Source organism: Pan paniscus, chromosome 5 (genome assembly GCF_029289425.2).
Source record: "Pan paniscus chromosome 5, NHGRI_mPanPan1-v2.0_pri, whole genome shotgun sequence".
Taxonomy (NCBI): Eukaryota; Metazoa; Chordata; class Mammalia; order Primates; family Hominidae; genus Pan; species Pan paniscus.
Window position 1 is genome coordinate 34405999 of NC_073254.2, and position 16080 is coordinate 34422078.

At 39.9% G+C, this 16080-nt stretch overlaps 1 long non-coding RNA gene across 1 annotated transcript in view; it reads right to left on the minus strand.

Moving 5' to 3' along the window:
- Window positions 1-16080, minus strand: part of LOC117980534 (uncharacterized) — a 73203-nt gene that overhangs the window by 31885 nt on the left and 25238 nt on the right. The window contains exon 6 of the long non-coding RNA XR_008625568.2: window positions 10155-10271. This is a non-coding gene — a long non-coding RNA (uncharacterized LOC117980534). The remainder of the gene's footprint in view (window positions 1-10154; window positions 10272-16080) is intronic.

Consider the following 16080-nt stretch of genomic DNA (forward strand, 5'->3'; position numbering starts at 1 on the left):
AGACATGACAACCATTTCTTACCCTCCTTTCTCTTGCTTGACTCTCACTACAAAGTCAAAAATCAGGATACTGGCTTTCTAGCCTCCTTTAGAATTAAAGTAGGTCATGTGACCAATCATGTTGCCATAGGATCCTGGTTAGGACAATGAGCTTAAGAGAATATTCGCTGGGGCTTTCTGCATACACAAACCCTAAGGAATTGTACTAGTTAACAAAGATTTTCCTTTCTAAATAAGAGTAAAGGCTCACCAAGCAAGATTCCTCTCATCCCCTGCCACTCCCTGTTTAATGCCTTTGTAAAAACTGTAATTTGGTGAATCCCAATACTGTAATGGCCAATTTAGGATCATGATCGGGAGGTTCAGGGTACTGTTTCCTAAACTGATATCAATCTCTTCAAATAAATCATTCCTGCCTGAAGTGTCTCCTCTAGTGAACAGACCGTCAGTAACCACCCAATTATCACAACTTCTTTTCTAAAGTAAGTAAACAAAACTTCATTTTGCAGCATCATCAGGTTCAACAGAGTCAGAAAAATAAAAATAAACAGCAGATAAGTGAAGAATAAAGTGAAGTCCCATATGGGTTTTTGTTCAGATGGCCATGCAACGTAATTTAATAGAATGAGCACTAGACAGAAAGCCAGATTCTGCTACTTGCTTTGTTTTTCATTAGATTATCAGGTTAGATGAACTACAAAACGAGGAAGCCAACTGGGAATCAGGACCTGAAACAGGATTCATCTCCTGGGCTTGAAGTCCTGCTGGATACAAAGACGGCCATGAATAATGGCCCAGGAAAAGCCCAGGTGAACTACTGTGTTCTTTCTGCTGCTGTGTTTTATTCCTGCCTTTCTTTATGTTGGTGTTCTACTTCAAGATCACAGAGAAACCGGAACCTACCTCTTTACAACTTACGGTAGGAGGGATTATTAGTAGAATAGAAACTTGGGTCCTGGAAGCTATCTAGGAATGTATTGCCATAACTGAGTTCCAGATCAGAGTGAGATCAATAGCCTTTAGAGTTGTTATATATAAATCAGTGCAGCCCTTCCTTTCTAAAGTGGGACTGATCTTGAAGACAGGGAGGCTGTTTGGCCACTCCCGGGGACACGCGGTGAAGCTATATGGGAAGGATGGATTCCCACCAGGAAAAGAGAAAAGATCTGATAGGCTTCTTTCTATCTGGCTGAAATGAAGGCCTAGAATCTCCAAGTTTACTCACTTCTGATTTTCCTGTGACTATTCTAAGATCCAATTCAGAGCTTTGCTAAAAAGTAGAGCTACATAAAGTATAGATTTTCTGTACTTTAATTTTAATGAGGGATGCTGAGAAGTAGGCTTAATCCCCCCAAAATTCATTGCAATGTGTATACAAGAACCTCTGGGACATATGGGTATACCTTACTTTATTGTGCTTCACAGATATTGGGAGTTTTGTTGTTATTGTTTTGGTGTTTTTTTTTAGAGACAGGGTCTCACTCAGTTGTCCAGGCTGGAGTGCAGTGGTGTGATCATAGCTCATTGCAGCCCCAAACTCCGGGGCTCAAGCAATCCTCACACCTCAGCCTCCGGAGCAGGTGGAACTACAGGTACAAGCCACCGCACCCAGCAGATATTGTATTTTCTTTTTACAAATTGAAGGTTTGTGGCAACCCCACTTTGAGCAAGCCTCTTGGCATTTTTCCAACAGCATGTGCTCAGTTTGTGTATTTGTGTCACATTTTGGTAATTCTTACAATATTTCAAACTTTCACATTATTGTAGTATCTGTTATGGTGATCTGTGATCAGTGATCTTTGATGTTACTACTGTAATTTTGGGGAGTGGCACAAATTGCATCCATATAAAATGGCAAATTTAATACACAAATGTTGTGTGGTTTTGTGTGTTCTGAATGCTCCACCAACCAGCCATTTGGCCATGTCTCTCCTTCCCTTGGGCCTCCCTATTTCCTGAGACACAACAATATTAAAATTAGGCAATTAAAAACCCTGCAATGGCCTCTAAGTGATTAAGTAAGAGTTGCACATCTTTCACTTTAAATCAAAAACTAGAAATGATTAGGCATAGTGAGGAAGGCATATCTAAAGCCAAGATGGGCTAAAAGCTAGGCCTTTAGTACCAAACAATTAACCAAGTTGTGAATGCAAAGGAAAAGTAATTCAAAAATAATATTAAAAAGTGCTACTCCAGTGAACACACAAATGATAAGAACACAGAACAGTTTTATGGCTACTATGTAGAAAGTTTAAGTGGTCTGGATAGAAGATCAAACCAACCACAACATTCACAACATTCCCATAAGTCAAAGCTTAATTCAGAGCAAGACTCCAACTCTCATTAATTCTATGAAGGCTGAGAGAGATGAGGAAGTTGCACAAGAAAAGCCTGAAGCTAGCAGAGGTTGGTTCATGACGTTTAAGGAAAGAAGCCATCTGAGGTTGGTTCATGACGTTTAAGGAAAGAAGCCATCTGAGGTTGGTTCATGACGTTTAAGGAAAGAAGCCATCTCTAGAACATCAAAGGATAAGGTGAAGCAGCAAGTGCTGATATAGAATCTGCAGCAAGTTATCCAGAAGATCTAGCTAAGATCATTGATGAAGGTGGCTACACTGAACAGCCGATTTTCATTGTACATGAAACAGCCCTATATTGGAAGAGGATGCCATGTAGGACATTCATAGCTAGAAGGAAGAAGTCAATACCTGGTTTCAAAGCTTCAAAGGACAGGCTGACTCTCTGTTAGGGACTAATGCAGCTGGTGCCATTAAGTTGAAGCTAGTGCTCATTTACCATTCCAAAAATCCTAGGGCCCTTAAGAATTATGCTAAATCTACTCTACTTCTGCTTCATAAATAAAACAACAAAGCCTGGATGACAGCACATCTGTTTACAACATGGTTTATTGAATTTTTAATTTTTAATTAATTTATTTTTTAAGTTATTTTATTTATTTTTTAATTATTTTATTTAATTTTTAATTTTTAATTTTCAAATTTTTAATTTTTTATTTGTATTTTTATTTTTATTTTTTTGAGACAGAGTCTCACTCTGTCGCCCAGGCTGGAGTGCAGTGACGCAATCTCGACTCACTGCAAGCTCCGCCTCCTGGGTTCATGCCATTCTCCTGCCTCAGCCTCCCGAGTAGCTGGGACTACAGGCGCCCGCCACCACACCTGGCTAATTTTTTGTATTTTTAGTAGAGATGGGGTTTCACTGTGTTAGCCAGGACGGTCTCGATCTCCTGACCTCGTGATCTGCCCACTTCAGCCTCCCAAAGTGCTGGGAGGTTTACTGAATATTTTAAGCCCACTGTTGAGATCTTTCATTTGGGCAAAAAAAAGCCTTTCAAATATTACTACTCACTGACAATGCACCTGGTTACCCAAGAGCTCTGATGGAGATGCACAGGAGATGAACATTGTTTCCATGCCTGCTAATACAGCATTCATCCTGTAGCCCATGTATCAAGGAGTCATTTCGACTTTCAAATCTTATTATGTAAGAAATACATCTTGTAAGGCCATAGACAGTGATTCCCCTGATGGATCTAGGCAAAGTACATGGAAAACCTTCTGGAAAGGGATCACCATTCTAGATGCCATTAAGAACAACCATGGCCGGGCACAGTGGCTCACCCCTGTAATCCCAGCACTTTGGGAGGCTGTGGTGGAGGATAACTTGAGCCCAGGAGTTGAGACTAAAACCAGCCTGAGCAACATGGCAAAACCCTGTCTCCAGGAGAAAAAAAAACTAACTGGGTATGGTGGCATGTGCCTGTAGTCCCAGTGACTTGGAAGGCTGAGGTGGGAGGATCGACTGAGCCCGGGATTTCAAGGCTGGCTGCAGTGAGCCATAATCATGCAACTGCATTCCAACCTGGGCAACAGAGTGAGACCCTGTCTCTAAAAAAAAAAAAAAAAAAAGAATCATGATTAATGGAAGGAAGTCAAATATCACCATTAACAGGAGTTTGGAAGAAGTTGATTCCAAACCTAATGGGTGACTTTGAGGGGTTCTAGGCTTCAGGGGAGGAAAGAATCACAGATGTGGTAGAAATAACAAGAGAACTAGAGTTAGAAGTGGAGTCTGGGCCGGGCGCAGTAGCTCACGCCTGTAATCCCAGCACTTTGGGAGACCAAGGCGGGCGGATCACAAGGTCGGGAGATCGAGACCATCCTGGCTAACACGGTGATACCCCGTCTCTACAAAAAATACAAAAAAAAAAAAAAAAAATTAGCCAGGCGTGGTGGCGAGGGCGTGGAGGCTGAGGCAGGAGAAGGGCATGAACCCAGGAGACAGAGCTTGCAGTGAGCCGAAATGGTGCCACTGTACTCCAGCCTGGGCGACAGAGCGAGACTCCGTTTCAAAAAAAAAAAAAAAAAAAAAAGAAGTGGAGTCTGAAGATGTGACAGTTGCTGTAATCTCACAATAAAACTTGAACGCATAAGAAGTTGCTTCTTATGGATGAACAAAGAAAGCAGTCTCTGGAGATGGAATCTTTTCCTGATGAAGATGCTATGAACAATGTTGAATGACAAAGAGGGATTTAAAATATTACATAAACCTAGCTGATTAAGCAGTGCCGGGGTTTGAGAGGATTGACACCAATTTTGAAAGAAGTTCTATGTGAGTAAAATGCTATCAGACAGCATTGAATGCTACAGAGAAATCGTTCGTGAAAGGAAGTGTCAACCAATGTGGCAACCTTCGCTGTTGCCTTAAGAAATTGCCACAGCCACCTCAACCTTCAGCAACCACCAACCTAACCAGTCAGCAGCCATCCACATCCAGACAAGACTCTCCACCAGCAGAAAGATTATGACTCACTGAAGTCTCAGATGATTGCTGGCAATTTTTAGCAACAAAGTATTTTTAAATTATGTAAGTTTTTTAAGCCATAATGCTATTGCACACTTACTAGAGTATATATGGTATAGTATAAACTTAATAGAGTATATACGGTAGAGTGAAAACTTATAGAGTATGTATGGCATAGTGTAATAGAGTATATACGGTATAGTGTAAACTTAATAAGAGTATATATGGTATAGTGTAACCTTTATGTGCGTTTAGAAACCAAAAAACAAATGTGTGACTTGTTTTACTATGATATTTGCTTTATTGTGGTGGTCTGGAACCAAACCTGTGATATCTCTGAGTTATGCCTATATAGAAGTAAAACAGAGCTTAATTAAAGACAAAAACTATTCCCGGCCAGGAGCGGTGGCTCACGCCTGTAATCCTAACACTTTGGGAGGCCAAGGCGGGCAGATCACCAGAGGTCAGGAGTTTGAGAGCAACGTGGCCAACATGGTGAAACCCCATCTCTACTAAAAATACAAAAAATTAGCTGGCCATGGTGGCAGGCACCTGTAATCCCAACGACTTGGGAGGCTGAGGCAGGATAATCTCTTGAACCCGGGAGGCAGAGGTTACAGTGAGCTGAGATTGCACCACTGCACTACAGCCTGGGTGCCAAGAGCAAAACTGTCTCAAAAATAAAAAAAATAAAAATAAATAAAAAATAAAAAAAAATAATAATAGTAAACTATTCCCTAACTAGCTCTGGACTAATCCAATTTGTACACTACCTTTAAAAGTTCCTTAAGCACTATGTTAACAATAAGGAGTAACAAAAGTCATATTAAACTGATACTACCCCAAATTTGTAAATCCATTTTGTAAAACCCTCCTTGTATTGTTGAATGTTTTATTGTTTACTTTTTGTATGATTGCTTATTGTTACATAGTTCTCTGCTGGGGTTTTGAATCTCTTAACACATCTTTTAGAGATTCTTAGTTTCACAGCTTCTGAAATGACAACACAGCTAAAACAGAAGGAAATACAGTATCAAACCCCTGCTGGTGTGATTCTGTATAGCTTACCCAGAATGGAAACATTGTGTTTATAAATTTGCATATCAACTCCAACCTGTGTAGGGATATGAATTGCTTCCTGTAGCTGTTCTTGTGTTTTCCTGAAAGTAAGGCATGCCAATGGAGTATGCCAGAGAGCTACTACTATCTTTTCTCTCCACACACACACAGGAATTATGCTAACCATTTAACTTCAATCTGTCTAGGAAACAGATTTTTTTAAATTAGAAGATTTGAGAGCAGGTGTAACGCTTACTATTAATAAAACAAATGATAAATCAATGCAAGATTTTAGTTAGAACTAATATATTTCTAATAAGTTTATTTTGACAAGTATATAATATGCTATCATCTCTGATTCTGATTAATACATTGATCATCAAATGAGACACTGGAATGTGGAATGCATTATCTCAGGTATCCTATTTCAAGGGCTTCAGTTGTGGCAATTGAATATAATCATTTCAGTGCCTTGTAATTGTCAATGTCTGATCCACAAATATGATATATGCCTGAAAAGATGCATTGTAAACAGTATCAGGGTAAAGCCTCAATAAATTAGTAGCTTCTAGCTACTGGCATTTGAATCCAATAAAAAAGAAGCACTAAGGAAGATAGTTTTAAAAACGGATCTGGCTGGGTGCAGTCGCTCATGCCTGTAATCCCAGCACTTTGGGAAGCTGAGGTGGGTGGATCACCTGAGGTTAGGAGTTCGGGACCAGCCTGACCAATATGGTGAAACCCTATCTCTACTAAAAATACAAAAATTATCTAGGCGTGGTGGCGTGCAGCTGTAGTCCCAGTTCCTTGAGAGGCTGAGACATGAGAATTGCTTGAAACCGGGAGGTGGAGGTTGCAGTGAGCCAAGATCACGCCACTGCACGCCAGCCTGGGAGACAGAACGAGACTCCCTCTCAAAAAAAAAAAAAAAAAAAAAAAAAAGGATCTAGGTTCTGGAATAACATGACCATAATGTGGAACAAAAGATTCAGTTTAGAGAGGACCATGCCCACAGCTGCCACCAGCAAGGCCAGGACACTGCAACACTGTCTTACATATTCAAGGCTGATCATGAGTGCTATGGGCATGTTGGAGTTGTGGCTGCAAGAAATGCAGTTCTCAGAGTGTGATGTTCCCCTTCCTGTGTCCATGTGTTCTCATTGTTCAATTCCCACCTATGAGTGATAATATGCGGTGTTTGGTTTTTTGTTCTTGCGATAGTTTACTGAGAATGATGATTTCCAATTTCATCCATGTCCCTACAAAGGACATGAACTCATCATTTTTTATGGCTGCATAGTATTCCATGGTGTATATGTGCCACATTTTCTTAATCCAGTCTATCATTGTTGGACATTTGGGTTGGTTCCAAGTCTTTGCTATTGTGAATAGTGCCACAATAAACATACGTGTGCATGTGTCTTTATAGCAGCATGTTGTGGGGTGGGGTGGGGGAAGGGGGGAGGGATAGCATTGGGAGATATACCTAATGCTAGATGACGAGTTAGTGGGTGCAGCGCACCAGCATGGCACATGTATACATATGTAACTAACCTGCACATTGTGCACACGTACCCTAAAACTTAAAGTATAATAATTAATAAATAAATAAATAAATAAAAAGAACTGCAGTTCTTTCTACACTGTGTGTAAGAAAGAAGTTTTGACTTCTGGTTGCAGCAATCATTAGCAGAACCTACATCTACTAAAAAAGATGCAGCCTATTTTTAATGCGCTACCGCCAAGATCTGAATTGCCTTATGGTCTGACTTGCCCACTGCTTTCAGAAACTGGGCCTGAGCATCAAAAGTATATTCACATTTCTAAATACTTTAAGAATTATCTGAAATGTTCTTGGACCCTTAACTTAATGTGCACCTTTACTAGTACAAGTCATCTAAAGCTGCTTTGGACAGAAGTGCTAAAGGAACATAGGATAAGCTTTACAGAAATGTCCCATCTCCATCCAAACTCTACTCCTTGCTATAAATGTGTATTAAATATTTATATATTCTGGATAAAAGTTCTTTATACTTTGTGGGTAGAAGTTGTATGTTCTGAATAAAAGTTCCTTATACTTTGTGGGTAAAAGACATTTTTTTGAAGAAATTCACAAGGTAACTTTAAATTTCATATAGAAATACTAAGGACCTAGACTAGCTGAAACAACTTTGAAAAACAACAAAGTTAGAAGATGAACACAGCCTAATTTCAAGATTTATTTTAAAACTACAATAATTAAGATGGTGTGCTATGGTGTTAAGATAGACAAAGAAATAGTCTAGAGAGTCCAGAAATAGACTAGAGAGTCCAGAAATAGACCCATACTGTATTAGTCTGTTTTCACACCACTCTAAAGAATACCTGAGACTGGGTAATTTATGAAGAAAAATGGCTTAATTGACTTACAGTTCTCTATACCTGGAGAGGTCTCAGGAAACTTACAATCATGGTAGAAGGTGAAGAGGCAGCAAAGACCTTCACATGGTGACAGGGGACAGACAAGGGGAAACTGACACAGACACTTTTAAACCATCAGATCTCATGAGAAATCCCTCACTATCACAAGAACAGCATGGGGGAAACAACTCCCATGATCCAATCATCTCTCACCAGCTACCTCCCCCAACAAGTGAGGATTACAACTTGAGATGAGATTTAGGTGGGGACACAGAGCCAAACCATATCACATACACAATAACAAATTGGAGGTTTTTTGGACAACTATTCTAGGAAAATTCAATGGAAAAATGAAAAACTTTTCAATAACTGGTGCTAGAAAAAAAAATCCATATGCAAAAAAGTGAAACATAACATTTGATTCACATACACCAAAAAATTAACTCAAAAGTGAATCACAGGCCAGGTGCGGTGGCTCACACCTGTAATCCCAGCACTTTGGGAGGCCGAACCAGGTGGATAACATGAGGTCAGGAGTTTGAGACCAGCCTGGCCAACAGGGTGAAACCCTGTCTCTACTAAAAATACAAAAATTAGCCAGGTGTGGTGGCACCTGCCTGCAATCCCAGCTACTTAGGAGGCTGAGGCACAAGAATCACTTGAGCCAGGGAGACGGAAGTTGCTGTGAGCAGGGATCACACCTCTGCACTACAGCCTGTGCAACAGATCAAGACTCCGTCTCAAAAAAAAAAAAAATGGATCACAGAGACAAATATAAAATTGTACAACTTCTAGAAGAAGGCATAGAAGAAAATCTTATTGACTTTGGATTGGGCAAATATGTTTTAACTAGGACCCAAAAAGAAAAAATTGACTGGATGTCATCAAAATGTTAAAACTTTGCTAAAATTTTGCTATTTAAAAAACACTGTTAAGGAAATGAAAAGCTAGCCTACAAATTAGGAGAAAACATTTGCATTAACATGTAACTATAAAGGTTTGTATACAAAGTGTTTGTTCTTTTTTTTTTTTTTTTTTTTTTAGAGACAGGGTGTCACTCTGTCATTCAGGCTGAAATGCAGTGGCATGGTTATAGCCTACTGTAACCTCAAACTCCTGGGCTCAAGCAATCCTCTCGCCTTAATCATTGCTTATGGGAATGCAAATGGATCTGCCACTTTGGAAAAAAATTATAAAGCAGTTCTTTATAAAGCTAAATATACACATACTATATGTCCCAGCAATTCCCCTGTTAAGTACTTACCCAAGAAAAATGAAAGTAAAATTTGTGCTCAAGTTCAGAGCTGCTTTATTTTTAATGTCAATAATTGTGAAAAACTAGAAAGAACTCAAATACCTATCAACTGGTGAAGGGATTAAATAAGTGAAATATTATTCAGCAACAAATAAGAATGAACTGATAACAAACAATAAGATGTTACAAAAAGCATTATATTAAATGAGAGAACCAGAGAAAAAAGACTATAAAGTTCCAGGTATATGAAATTCTAGAAAAGCCAGACTATAGTGATAAAAAGCAGATCATTATTACCATGGAGTAAAGAGGCAGGTAAAGGAAGTCACTGCCAAGAGGCCCACTGCAACGTTTAGACGTAATGGAAATGTTCTACATCACGATTGTGGTAGTTGTCACAGAGCTGCATATGTTTGTCAAAATTTATCAAATTATATGCTTAAAATTGAATTTTAGGCCGGGGTAGTGGCTTACACTTGCAATCCCAGCGACTTGGGAGGCCGAGGCAGGAGGATCAGTTAAGGCCAGGAGTTCAAGACCAGCCTGAGCAATACAGTGAGATTCCCGTCTCTACAAAAAAAGAATTTTTTTAGTTGGCCAGTGTGGTAGTGTGTACCTGTAGTCCCAGCTACTTGGGAGGCAAGAGGATGCCTTGAGCCCAGGAGTTTGAGGCTGCAGTGAGCTATGATCACACCACTGCACTCCATCCTGTGCAGTGTGCAAGATCTTGTATCTAAAAGAAAAAAAAAAGAATTTTTTAATTTTTATTTATTTATTTTGAGACAGAGTTTCACTCTGTTGCCCAGGCTGGAGTGCAACGGCATGATCTTGGCTCACTGCAACCTCTGCCTCCCGTGTTCAAGCAATTCTCCTGCCTCAGCCTCTCGAGTAGCTGGGATTACAGGCATGCACCACCACACCTGGCTAATTTTTGTATTTTTAGTAGAGATGTGGTTTCACCGTGTTGACCAGGTTGGTCTCGAACTCCTGACCTCAGGTGACACCCTCCTCGGCCTCCCAAAGTGCTGGGATTACAGGTGTGAGCCACCGCACCTGGCCAAAAAAAGAATTTTATTATATGTAAATTATGCCTCAATAAAGCTAACAAAAAATAGGAGGTTGCAATCAATCCCATGTATATCCTATGTGGACATGCAGGTGCCTCCTCATTACCACAGTTCATATCTAGGAAAAGCTTTCCAGAAGCTTTATTTTTAGACTGGTGGAATTAACAGTGCAAAATATCAGCCTCAACTCAAAAAAAGTCACCTAGCAATATATTAAGTTAAAAATATTATTTTACAAATGCTCCTATTTTTTTATTTCCATAGGTTTTTGGGGGAACAGGTGGTGTTTGGTTACATGAATAAGTTCTTTAGTGGTGATTTCCGAGATTTTGGTGCACCCATCACCCTTTATTGTAATCAGAATAATGTAAAATTCTTCCTTGAGTTTAGATGTTAGGGTTACATAATACATGTAATTTGTGGATATAAGTATGGACTCTTCCGTAACAACGATTGTGGAATTACTGGTCCCGGTTGATATTCTATTCTAGGAAAACTACTTTAAGTTTTCTACTTGCTAGGCCTCTTCAAAACAGTGAGCAGGAGTGATATCAAGAAATAAACTGCTCTGATGCCTTACTTGTATCTCAGAATAGCGAGCAAATTAATCAATGAAATTTTTCCAAAAGGTTATGGACACAAGACAAATAAAATGAAGAGACATCAAGTGAATGTTTGAGGCATGTGGCAATGTCTTAAAGCAGACACACATTTTTTTTTTTTTTTTTTTTTTTTTGAGACAGAGTCTCACTCTGTTGCCCAGGCTGGAGTACAGTGGCGTGATCTCGGCTCACTGCAAGCTCCGCCTCCCAGGTTTACTTACACCATTCTCCTGCCTCAGCCTCCCGAGTAGCTGGGACTACAGGCGCCCGCCACCACACCCAGCTAATTTTTTGTATTTTTAGTAGAGACGGGATTTCACTGTGTTAGCCAGGATGGTCTCGATCTCCTGACCTCATGATCCACCTGCCTAGGCCTCCCAAAGTGCTGGGATTACAGGCGTGAGCTACCGCACCTGGCCAAGCAGACTCACATTTTCTATTCATGGACATTTAATCTATGATGGACCAAATGACTACAGACATGAGAAAACAATATGTGAGTATAGTCTGTTGGCTGGCAAGTCTAAAATACAGGATTCTATATTTACAAACATGGACATTAGCCAGTTATGATTATACAAAAAATGCCTGGCAGATGGAAAATGCTATAATGGGATGTATTTTTTTTTTTTTGTCTTTTTGTTGAGACGGAGTCTCGCTCTGTCGCCCAGGCTGGAGTGAAGTGGTGCGATCTTGGCTCACTGCAACCTCTGCCTCCCGAGTTCAAGCGATTCTCCTGCCTCAGCCTCCCAAGTAGCTGGAATTAGAGGCGCCTGCCACCACAGCCAGCTAATTTTTTGTATTTTTAGTAGAGATGGGGTTTCACCATGTTGGCCAGGCTGGTCTTGAATGCCTAACCTGAAATGATCCACCTGCCTTGGCCTCCCAAAGTGCTGAGATTATAGGCGTGAGCCACTGAGCTCAGCCTGTATTTTAAAAAGATACAAAATGATGTGTACATATCTCAATGATTTTTTAATACACCCAGGAGATCAAAAGACATACATAAAAATGTTAACAGTGATTGTCGATGAGTATTTTTTATTCCTTTCTATAATTTCCAAATTTTTATGAGAACATATTATTTTCATTATATTGACTTTAAGTAGACAGAAAGGAACACAAATAACACATCAGTGAGTTCATCACGGTAGGCAATTTGTTTCACTCTACTAAGCTTACTATTTATACTTCAAGTGTTCCTTACTAGGGAAGAACTTTCACCTTGCACATAACAGTGTGACCTGCAAATAGTTCAGCTTCTACAAAATTCAAGTCAGTTGAGCAAGACAGCAATGGCTGGGAACACTTAACTACCACCAGGGCAGGTGATTCAGCACCTTAATATCAACAGTGCTCAGAAATGGAAACTTCCTCATTGTAAATGGCTTCTTCAAATGCTACATTCAGTTTGACACAAAGATAGTTCCCCGTACAACAAGCTTATTAGTGTATTTTTAATATGAGGTAAAGGTATAAAACCATACAATTCATTTTCTTGAAAGTAAATGCAGAACAAGGCATTATCTGTTATAGAAGCATATGAAATGTGTTGAAAATTTACAAAGAAAACTGATGCTGTGGGAAAATTTAAGTACATTTCACATTGACAATCCAAAATATGAGAAAAATGTCTGGTGCATGTTTTGGGGAATGTTCATGCAAGATAACAGACTTTGAATATAAACAAGTACCTAGAAAACATTTTTGAATTACTAAAAACGATATCTGTTCTTTTAAAAATGTATGGATTTGTGAAATAAATACCAGAAAATACCTGAAGGGGTGTAGTTATTGAGCTGGGCTACAAAGCTATGCATTTTACCTAAGACACTCTACTGACAAAAATACAAAATGGAAAAGCCTGACTTTTTGCAAGGAAAAATAAACCACAGGGGATCCAACTCAATCACAAAACATTATGCATTATGTAACATATTCATTTGAACCATTCCCTGAAATACAAACAATTGCTTCATCAAAGAGGTAATAATAATATCAAATATTTGCTGAAATAGTATCTAATATTTGCTGAATTTATAGTATACACCAATGACTATTCTAAGAACTGATGTTTTGTATTAATTCATGGAATATCTACACATAGGAAATAGTATTTTTCTTCTGACTCTATCCAGAATTGACAAAGCGGATGGTTGGCTACTCTTGACCACTTCTCCCTAAGTCTATATCAAAAAAATTTTAATTAAGTGGTAATATGGGTGTTTTTTTTTAAATCTCATGCAACAAATTAATACTTTCAAAATTACCCTTAAAACCAGGGGAAATGCTCTCATCAAATATTCCTTGGAATTATTCAAATCCTACCTGACATTTTTCTGACTGATCATTGCTCTGTATTATTAAGTACATTTTGTCAAAGTATTTATCACTGTTCATTAGCACTATTCTATGTACTTATTGTCACAGATTAGTGTCTGTCTAGAACAATGTCTACCTACCTCATTTGAATATAATGCTTTTTCCAAAGACTAAAAGCTCCTGGAGACTAGGGACCAGTTTTATCTTTATTTGGGTGGGGATTGGGGGGCAGAACAGTGCTGTACACTGTAGGTGGTTCAGTTGCTTTGAGCTGAAGTCCATTAAGCACTAATGTTTGAAAAGAATTTTCTTCACCTTAGCATGCAGTCAAATAACCTTGAAAGAGTCTCAGGTGTGAGGCAATATTAAAAGTGCAAGGCTGCCTGCACAGGTAATTAATAGAAAGAAAGCAGGACTCAACTCATTCCCTGGGAAAATTCAGTAGTGGCATCTTTAGTAGAGCAAAAATCAGTTTTCAAGTACAGTATTAAATGACCTTCCTTCCTGCTCTGGCCCGAAGTAAATTAAATTAAGAGGCGTCAAACATGCACCCTCCCATGTGACATGTTCAGGCCCTGCTTGGGCTCATTACCAAGTAGGAAACTTTGGGCACATCTGTGTGCCTTGCCCGGCCTCATTTTCCCTTTCTGTCAGTTGGAGTAACCTCAAGAGGTCTTAATGAGGCCATGTAAGTAATGCACTTCCTCACTTAGTGAGCACTCAATCAATGGTAGCCAGCTAATCATTACCTCTCAGTAGCCTGTTGGTGGAGCAAAACATGGATGTTTGGTTTCACAGCAGACTTTGGAAGATAGCTCTGTTAGTGAAAGAGAGGGCTTCTCTTAGCCTGAGAAATAACTGAGCCAAAGGCTGTGATGGCCCGGTACTGTTCATCTGGTGAATTCTGTATGGAACACCCTCAAAGACTTAATATTCGCAAAACAGCTTTTTCCTGCCCACCCCCAATCCCCACCCCAGCGAGAATGTCGCCTTTTTCTAGCTGTGGGGCACTAGGCAGACTCCTCTTCCAGTAGCTCCAGAGATGAGTCCCACAGGTCCTAGCCACAGTTCAGCACCCGCTCCCGCTGTGGTGACCTTGAGCCCTCTCTCAAAAGCCTGACGGTCAGGCTCAGGAGTTGGAGTTAAGAGTTTACCAAAGAAATGAACCAATAGGATATATAGAGAGAGAGCGCAAGAGATAAGAAAATACATTATGGGAATTGACTCCCGTGATTATGGAAGATGAGAGGTCCCACAATCTGCCATCGGCAAGCAGAAGAACCAGGAAAGCCAGTAGTGTAATTCAGTACAAGGCCCAAGTCCTGAAGACTAAGCAAGCCAACGGTGTAAGTTCTGGGGTTTCAAGGCCCAAGGAGCAGGAATTCTGAGGTCCTAGGGCAGAAGTTGGCCATCCCAGCTCAAGAAGATTCACCCCTTTTCTGCCTTTTTGTTCTATCTGGGCCCTCAAGGATTGTATGGTGCTCACCCACATTGATGAGAGTGGATCTTCTTCACTCAGACCATGAATTCAAATGCTAATCTCTTCTGCAGATACCCTCACAGACACAGCCAAAAATGATGCTTTACCAGATATCTGGGCATCCTGTAGCCCAGTCAAGTTGACACATGAAATTAACCATCACAGTGTGGGTATTGCAGGGAGAGAAACTGTGTAAAGGCTGGGAGGTTACAGTTACAGTGTATAAGTAGTTCTACGCTGGCCAGGGAATAGAATGGATGTAGTCCACGGTTTCTAGTTTCCATGGCTGAATGGTGGTGTCACTCAATGCTGAGCCTCAGTTTCCTCAAGTAGGCACATTTACCATCATAACACCTGCCTTGCCAACCTCAACATGTTATTTGATAATCAGAGAAGCTAAGAGACTCACAAAAGTATATTTTGGAAATAAAAGTGCTCATTATTTTTTCAAGACACTATTTGAAAAATATTCAAGAGACGTATCTCCCAGCTTCCTTGAGAATCTTAGACAAGTCACTGGACTCAGTTAGCTTGTCTGGAAAATGGGAATAACAACTCCATCTCACTAGGTTATTGTGAGACATGAAAATACAAATACTGTTTGCCTTCTGCAAATCCCAAAGTCAGCAAAATGTATATTAATTAATTAAATGTATCTCCCAAGGAGCAAACTTGAAGTTTCTGAGACATAATACAAGAGCCAGAAGTCTTTCTATTGCAATATATTAAAGCAGCATTTGTACTGCTGCCTCGCCCCCGGCCATTCCCGGCTGCATCTGTGGCACATGCTTTCTTTAATCTCACACAGTTTTCCTTCAATGAAGTTGGAAGATCGAATCCAGTGTTTTGCCATTCCTTGCTCCCTTTTTTTTCTTTAGGTTGTTCTTTTCCTAACAGATTTTCTATACCCTATCATACCCCATGCCTTAGGAATTAAGAGTTGCCCCAAACAGTCCTTTGGGTAAAGCTCTGCACCCAGCATGCTTTGGCCCTGCTCATTCACAGACGGCTGTGCCTGGATATGTTTGCTCCAGGGGTGGCTTAGGACCCATGAAGTTCTTGTTTCCCTTG